Below are 9,292 nucleotides of genomic sequence, written 5' to 3' on the forward strand. Positions count from 1 at the left end.
GAGGTGTAAACTGGAGATGGTTCATCTGACTCCAGATGACAAAGTTGCTGACTACACTCCTGTATCATCCTCTCCATCATCCCTGATCTGCAAACTTCTGGATGTGACACAGTTCTGAGTTGTAGCAGAAGTCTGAGGTGTAAAGGGTGAAGAGGAGGGGGGCCAGCACCGTCCCCTGGGGAGCTCCGGTGTGTGCTAGTCTAGCTTTTATTCATTAGAATCACAGCTTCAGCCAGTCCTCCTCTCTGCGTCTCATGTTCTCTCACCACTACCATTTGTTTTTTTTTAACGGAGCTTCTCCATGGTTAACAGAATAATAGGTATTTTTGACTTGTATTTGTGCCATTGTTTGTGTGTCTGAGTGTAGAGGCCTGTTGCTGTGTTGTTTGTTTTGAACCATGTGGTCTGGATGTGGAGCTCAGCATCTCTGTCCCTCTGTCTTTAGTCTGATGCAGAGAGCTCAGGGACAACCTCCATGTCTTTCGGTCAGAGACAGAGGAGGCGTCCATCAGCACACAGAGACTTGTCTTAAATGGGACAGCAGGACGTCCTCAGTAAAGTCTGTGTGTGACTCAGCAGTCTGTCTCCACTGAGGTAGCTCCTTTTCTGATAATAAATCTCAGTACAGGTTGAAGTTGGACTGCTGATAAGAACCTAAAAGTAAAATCAGCTGCGAACAGCCTGCTGGATGCATGTAAAGCACATGTAAAGCACTCAACATCAAGTCCACCGGACCGTTGTTCTTATCTCTGCAGAACAATTGGCCCCCTCAGATCCCCAACAGACAGGCTGACGGTCAAGATGAACCTCCACATGACTGCCTGCAACACACACACTCACACAGACACACACACAACACACCACAATCATCAGGTGTTTCACAGTTTTAAGTGTCATGAGACTTCAGGCCTCCGGTGTTCAGCACAGTGCCCCTGTGGAGGCTGCACACCAACAGCCCAGAAAAGACTGACTGAGGTCAGCTGAGAGCTTCTAAGAGTCATGCTGAGTTAGAGTCCCGTTCTGAAGCTTCAGAGTATTATAGTGTGAAGTTATTTATACGTAGAGAAGATTGAAGCAAGGCGTCTGGACTTGTAGAGTTTTCTTGAACACGTTTCGCTGCTCATCCAAGCAGCTTCATCAGTACAGCACATGGGGATCTTGTATCCAAGTATTTTCAATGATATATCATAAATCATTTTCCAAAACTGACCATATGTGAGTGATCAGCATTCAGTACTCCACACTCTCCAACAGCCATGTTGTTGTTCAACTGTTTACTTTGACCATGGGTGAACAAACGTACCAGATTCTTCAAGAGAATTCCCTCCAGATCTGTGAACTGGTGGATGTGTGATGTATTTTCCACATGTGTCCTCTCTGAGTCAACCAGTCATTGGGGACATTACCCTGCAGGACAGAGACACGTCCCCTTCTTCATGATGAGACAGACACACAGTGAGCTGATGCTGATGGTAGAAACTCTGAGTGACCCTGAATGCAGCTCAGCTGATGAGGAGGTAAGTGAAGGCACCACTATTGTACCAGGATCAAAGCTAATGATCAGTGAGGTCATCAATACATGTGACAGTGATGATCTGCACTGATCAGTGGATTGTTGTGTCACATGTTCATTATTGTGTGAAACCAGGAAGCAAACGATGAAAACAAAACAATCCTCTGAGGAAATATTCAGGCTTTTATTGTGAAAATCTCAGACAGCATCATTCACTGCAGTGTGTCCAAAGATCCAGCAGAGGGCGCCCACTGAGCACACATGGCCTCTGCTGCACCTTAGAGTCAGTCCAGGACAGGTGTAGAGAACAGGTCAGTGTGATGGAGCAGCAGCATGTGACAGACCCAGCATCACAACATCACAGTTTAAACACATCTGACCTCTGACCTGGAAGACCGGATACACTTTGATGAGGGAGCCTCTGTCAACACTCACTCACCTCCACCCTCCTCCTCTCTGCAGGTGGAGGCCATGAAGAGGACGGAGTGTCTGCAGCAGGATCAGGTCCGTGTGTTGTTCAGCTTTGTGTTCCAGCGTCCTTCATTCAGTGCAGTGAGCTGAAGGCGCTGCTTTCTTGTCATCAGGGTCTGAGTGTTTGACTCGTGGCGGCTGTCCACAGGTCCCTGGATCGATCTCAGCTTCTTCATCTGATCCACATTCACCTGGATACAGACGCACATGCTTCATTGATAAGTGTGGTGCTTTATATATAGTGTACAGGTTTTTCTGCTAGTGTGGACAAACCGTCAGTGTTTCTCATGGTTCATATAAAAGGAAAATCATTGAAGGACTTTGATTTCAAAGCTTTTCTTTAATAAACAGACTAGAATCAGCAGCTTCTAATCAGACATGACGCCATCACCTCCCTGAGTGTTGCTGCTGGAGGAGGAAGAAGACACAACAACAGATTCCAGAGTGTCCTGATGCCATGAGGCAGATGTATTATAGATGTGTTGATCAGTCCTGGATGTGTGAAGCTCTGACTGAAGCTAAATGTTCAGAACCTGAAGTGGGTCTTTGGCAGGAATGAGCTTCACAGAGCTGGCGCCCTCTTCAGGTCATCAAGGTAACTACGCCTGACCTCGCTGCTGAAGCTCGTTTCAGCCCAACCAGGTCAAAATGTTTCATTAGTTGTTTCAGTCTCTGTGATAAGAAGTCGCTGTGGTCATGTGACAGGAAGTCCTCAGGCCTTCGCATCCAGCATCTCCAGCAGCAGTTTGTGCAGCGGGACGCGCTGGTGGCGGTGCAGCCGCAGGAAGGTCTGCACGGCCCGGCCGGCGGTCTGCCGCAGCAGGGGGGCGTCATCAGCAGGCGGCCCGCCCGGTGCTGCTCCCGCCGGGACGACTCGTACTCCTGCAGGGCCTCATGGAGCCCATCCTGGAACCACTGCACAGAGTCCGGACAGTCCACGGGGTCGGCGTCTGAGGACCGGATAGACACGCATGTTGGTCAGGAGTCTAACGGTACACTAATCAATACAGACACCGATCAGATCCTGATCATAACTAACCGCTGATTTTTAACAGGACATTAATGATCACAATGAATAAGAACAATGTATTGATCAGTTTATTGTCTGATTGATTTGTGGATCAGTCATCAGCCTTTAGAAGCAAAATATTATCTGTGGATTGAAAATCAACTAAAGACACTTATTGATTATTAGCTCCGAGACTGAAGCAGGAGTGTGGTTTCAACCATGGGAGGAAAAGAGGGTCAAGGTCAGGGTCTCACACACACACTCACACACACACACACACTCACTCACACACACACACACTCACTCACACACACACACACACTCACTCACACACACACACTCACTCACACACACACTCACTCACTCACACACACACACTCACTCACACACACACACTCACACACACACACACACTCACTCACACACACACACACAGAAGAGCATCATGGTCTATTGTGAGGAGTATTGATGTTACACACATGTCTGACAGCCTATTGATCCACAGCCCATCTATCAATACACCGTATTGATCTGAGGCTCAGGCGGTGAGAGACTGACCAGACTTCAGCTGGATTGACCAGCCAGCATCCCATCATGCACTGCTCCAACTCAGTCTCATGTTATTGATTGACTGTCTAGCCACTGTTAGCATCGTTAGCCTTAGCTTCACTGAACAAGCAGTCAGCTGACTGCAGCCTGTCAGCTGTTCATATACAGTGTGTGTGTGTGTGTGTGTGTGTGCGTGCGTGCGTGCGTGCGTGCGTGCGTGCGTGCGTGCGTGCGTGGCGTGCGTGCGTGGTGCGTGCGTGTGTGTACCAGAGTTGGCGAGCGCCATGGCCTTCAGCGCCACCACCTCCTCTGGGCTCAGCTTCATGGCCTGGTACTTAGCCGTCAGGTGGCGCAGCGCCTCGTACAGGTCGGCCAATCCTGCCGCCCGACACTGAGCCTGGTCCAGCCGCAGGTTTCCAGCAAACACGAGCTCCTCCCCGATGTGCTCTGTGATCGCCAGGCCACGCCCACCAGCAGCGCCTCCATCCAGCCGCTCTGCAGCAGAGACATCTGGTCCACCAAAGAGAGTTCGGAGAAACCTGGTGGAGACGGCAGAGAGGCGTCACTCAGCTGAGGAGACGGATCAGCCTGGATCTTGGACCTGCCGTGTCGCTGCTCTCACCTGGGATCTGTTTGGCCCAGCCGATCAGAACCAGCAGCTCCCGGTTCAGCAGGTCACAGAGGGTCATCAGGGTCCGCAGGCTGCTGTCATTGGTGGAGTCGTCCTGGTTAGCAGCCAGCGGGGCGGGCTCCGTCAGCAGCAGGTGTGAAATCATCTTGTTTCCTGAGAGACAAAGAAGCATGAGGACCTGAAGGCTGAACCCTGACTGACGCTGGACTCATGTGGACTCACGGCTGCCGCTGACTGGATGGCTGTACGGAGCTTTGTGGTATAAACTCAGCCCCGTCTCCACCCGCCTCTTGTACTTCTGCCGCCCCCCTCTGACCCGGTCCATGCGGACGCCTGCAGCACAGAGAGACCTTTGAACCATTGATCCACGTTCCAGACCAGCACACAGAGGCCGAGGCTCGCAGCTGCCAGTGTTACAGCGTCTTATCATGAGTGCTGTGTTGTTGTGTTGTGTTGTTGTGTTGTTGTGTGCTCCAGTTCCAGTCTTGCTGACAGATTTGAGTCGTGTTGTCAGTTTTAAGTCTTGTCTACAGTCTCAGTGGAAAGTGTCGTGTGTTGTAGCTGTTTTGTTCTCGTGGTTGTTGTGAGTCTTTGTGCTGGAGTCTTATTGTGGTTGTTTTGTGTCTTGCTGTCAGTTCGAGTTTTGTGTTAAGATTTAAAAACAACAAATGATGAATAATGACTTGCCCACTGGATGGACACATGGGGGGTCTGATGGACTAACTGGGGATGGGTGGGTCGGTGTGACGTACCTTCCCTCATCATCCCGGCCTGCAGACACTTCTGGAAGCGGCAGGCCTGACAGGCTTTCCTCCTCCGCTTGGTGATCTCGCACTCGTTCATCACGGGGCAGCTGTACTCGATGTTGCCTAGGTAACCACAAAACAGGAAGTGCAGGAGGACGGTCAGACACAGAGCGGAGTCTCAATCAGTCATTCAGGTCGGTTTGATCTGTTCACACACAAATCCATACCATCCCCCCCCCAAACACACACACACACACAGACACACACACAGACACACACTCCTCGGGTTGTCAGTTATTAAATGTGTCTCACAGATTGAGACTCTGAATCCAGTGAGAGCATAAGCAGCTGATGGCTTCACACAGTAATCGATGCACACGTGCTGCGGCATTGATCAGAGCAGACTGTGTCTTGATTGATCTGCAGAGGCCGAACTGATCAGTTTCACCTTTCTCGGAGATTCTCCTGAGAAGGATGGATGGAACTGAAGCCCCCCCCCTCACCTTGAATGGTCCTCTTGAAGAACGCCTTGCAGGCCTCGCAGGACGCCACGCCGTAGTGATACCCGGAGGCGAAGTCTCCACACACCAGGCAGAGCCTCTTCGGCCCTGCAGCCGCCATCGGTGTCAGGTAGTCGCCTCTCAAGATGGAGTCGACCTGCCAGCAGAGAGAGGCCGTCATCTTCAGTAAGAAGCTCCTGAAACCGTTATTTATTGTGAACAGAACCAGAGAGTCGGAGCTCGGCTGTGGCGACCTTTCTGATTCTGTCCAATAGGAGCAGGAGCTTTGATCAGCTGATCATGGAGGTCCTGGAGTCTTAGAGCTGAAGCTTTAAAGGTTTTAGTGCCTTTGCTCATTTGTTCTGTTTGGTTAGTCTGAGCTTGGCGGGTCCCTCAGGGCCCAGGTTACCCTGCAGGGGATCCACACTGGGCCTCTGCCTTAAAACAGTCCACATACAGTCTGCTGTTCTGTCGGGACTATTTTCAGCGGCGGATGAATCCACATGTAGGAAGCATAAACAGACAAAAAGCTGTTCACCTGCGCTGAAACGAGTTCGTCTGTGAGAAACACACTGAAGGTTCTGACGCCGCAGCACCGCCGCCTCTGATGCCTCCACCGCTGGACCTACATCCTGTCGGAGAGTCCGGTTCCGGCACTCCACACAGGAGGCTGTAGAGAGGAGGAGGAGGAGGAGGAGGAGGAGGAGGAGGCTGGGCTGGGGAGGAGGAAGGCCGGGTGTGAGGGGCTGAGAGCCGGTGCTGTCCAAGGGGAAGGAGGGACTGAGGGAGAGGAGTGGAGGAAGGAGGCCGGGGACGATGCTTCATCGGCTGGAGAGAAGGAGGAAGAGGAGGAGGAGTCCAGGAGGCTGAGGAGGAAGAAGAGTGGGATCAATAACTGGACTCAAGTTCTGATTGAAATACGGGTAATCTGAGTGATTACACTGCAGAGTTAATCCCATTTAATCTGTGTGTTGTGTACACAGTGTTTGTTTGTTGACATGTTTCGACCCAGTTGTCTTGTGTGTGTCACACATATTGATGAATGCAGGGAGGTATCGATCCGTTTGAACTTTGTTTTTCTGTCTTTTACAGACTTCTAAAGATGTTCGAGCAGACAGCAGAAGAAGAAACTCACCGCTGGGGAGGAAGTCGTAGGCGCCCGTCAGGCAGAAGTCCTTCAGCTCCATCCTCGGCGCTGCGTTCACACACACTCTGTGAAAGCCAGCTTCTGATGATGCAAAGGTAAGAATCCCTGAGAGGGCGCAGACAGACATCTGAGGCTGCGAGCACTCTGCACTGATATTTATCTGTCATCACAGAGGAGCGCTGGGAGGGGGCGGGGCCTGCAGGATCAGCCAATGGGCATGCAGCAGCGCAGGGGATTGACTTCTCCTCCTCCGATCATCTCTATTGATTTGACAGAAGTAGGCCACGGCTGCCTGAAGCTCCGTTCTGCTGACGCCTCCTCAGACTGCTGGACTTAGATAATCAATACACACAAACACACACAAACGCACAACAACCAGTTAAAAACACATCATTCTTTACACGGAGACTAAGACCTGCTTACTTCACAGATTCAGCAGTAACCAGGATGTGTTGTTATTGTTTACACTATTTAGAAGAAGTAAACAACAAACAGAGGAGTGAGTCTGAGGTTACAACTGTCCCTGTCCCTTCATGGACACATGGAGGGTCTGTGCTGCTGGTCCTCCTGTGCCGAGGGCACACAAACCAACACCGCACATCTGAGGGCATCATCACACACACACACACACACACACACACACACACACACACACACAGAGAACACAAGCATCAACACACACACACACACACACGCATCATCACAACACACACACACACACACACACACACACGCATCATCACACACACACACACAGAGAACACAAGCATCAACACACACACACACAGAGAACACAAGCATCAACACACACACGCATCATCGCATCAACACACACACACACACACACAGAGAACAACAACAACAACAAGTCCTGTACAGGGAAAATATATTAATGCTTCAGTGCTGTGTGTGTGTGATGATGCTTGTGTTCTTTGTGTGTGTGTGTGTGTGTGTGTGATGTGCTTGTGTTCTTTGTGTGTGTATGTGTGTGTATATATATGTGTGTGTGTGTGTGTGTGTGACATAATTGAAATACACAGAACTGTGGGATGAGGATGGTGACCCAGTGAGAGGCTGAGGAGGATTGAGGCTGCTGAAGCAGCACTTTGTGGCGCGCGCACACACACACACACACACAACACACACACACAGTCTTAATCTAACACTCAGACGCTCAGATCAGTCTCACCTACTTCTGCTGTTTCATAACAGCTGCATACTGAGGCTGTGTGCTCGTGTTCAGCAGATAAAGTTCTTCCTTTTTAGAAGATCAGTCTATAACTGTCAGTGACGTCACCATCCTCCGCTCTGATTGGACACAGCAGCAGCAGCAGAGCCCTATAGAGACATATATGTGAGGATCATGGAGGGAGGACCTCATGTCCCCATCGGTCCTGATCTGAACGGACCAATCAGACTGCACGGCCTCTGTTTGTGGCTCCATTACAACAGGAAGTGTCACTAAAAGCGCTCATAATCTGAGCAGAAGCATCCTGAGATGAAGTGAGTCAGTCTGGATTCAGCGCTGCTCACACAGCTGACCCACTCACCTGCATCCATCAGATCTGGGTCACTGATGCTCTGAGTCAACACCACCTTCACCTCCGTCCGAGCGGCCTGTGGGCTGAAAACGGGGTCTGTGACACTGGCGGTGGGCGGCGTGCTGCAGCCTCCATGTTTCCACTTCCTGTCCATCAGTGGACTTCAGCACAGACAAGTTCTTCATTATCTGCTCTGAAGCTGCACATTTCCACTGGTTTGTCCATCAAATGCCAGAACGCACCGATTAATCATGGGAAGCAATCAATAATGTAAACGATCATCTGCTGCAGGTGTAGTGGACAGACTGCACACGGTCACTTACTTGGTCATAGTTCCAAGAGGTGCACTTTAGAAACTCTGTGTACATGTGTGTCTCTGTGTGTGTATATGTGTGTGTGTCTGTCTCTGTGTGTGTGTATGTGTGTACATGTGTGTGTGTGTGTGTATACGTGTGTGTGTGTACATGTGTGTGTGTGTGTGTGTGTACATGTGTGTGTGTGTACATGTGTGTATATATGTGTGTCTCTGTCTGTGTGTTCTGTGTGTGGTGTGTGTCTCTGTCTGTGTGTGTCTCTGTGTGTGTCTGTGTGTGTGTGCAGGGATACAGACAGTGCTGGTCGTTCTGTGAAAGTGAAAGCTGATATTCCGCTGGCTCACAGGTTCAGCCTCGCACTGGGTGAACCTCTGTAATCCTGTTAATGCTGCCTGTGTGTGTGTGTGTGAGTGTGTGAGTGGTGGACAGATTGGCCTATAATATAAAGTGGCTTACAGGCCTAGATCTACACAACAGTGCTTGCAGCATTAGGGTTATGGATCCAGGTGGAGGATTAGAGCCGTCAGCACGCGAGAATCACCTGAGGGACTCGGCAACAACAACACTCTGCGGTTAGCAGCGAGCTAACGTAGCGTGGGACAGTGTGTCTGTGTAAACAAAGAGCTCGGAGGGTCAAACCCGAACACTTAAATATCCAGGAGGAACTCTTCCAGTCCATCTGAAGCTGCAGTTACACTGCCACAGCAGCAGGCGGATGATGAAATCTCCTGATTTTTAATCAGCGCTCTTTATTCTTCATGCCTGAGTTAAACATCCTCCAAAAACAGAGAGTTCACAGCAGGAAGCCATGATGGCCTGACATGTGGTCAGTCACATGACCAACATCCGTCTGAGCTGCAGCTTCCTGCAG

The 9,292-nt window shown here is 50.4% G+C and overlaps 1 pseudogene; it reads right to left on the minus strand.

Moving 5' to 3' along the window:
* Nucleotides 1-2,696: 2,696 nt before the first annotated feature.
* LOC114444913 (estrogen-related receptor gamma-like) lies at nucleotides 2,697-5,540 on the minus strand (annotated as a pseudogene).
* Nucleotides 5,541-9,292: the final 3,752 nt, after the last annotated feature.

The sequence above is a fragment of the Parambassis ranga genome, chromosome 13 (assembly GCF_900634625.1).
Source record: "Parambassis ranga chromosome 13, fParRan2.1, whole genome shotgun sequence".
In the NCBI taxonomy this organism is placed as follows: domain Eukaryota; kingdom Metazoa; phylum Chordata; class Actinopteri; family Ambassidae; genus Parambassis; species Parambassis ranga.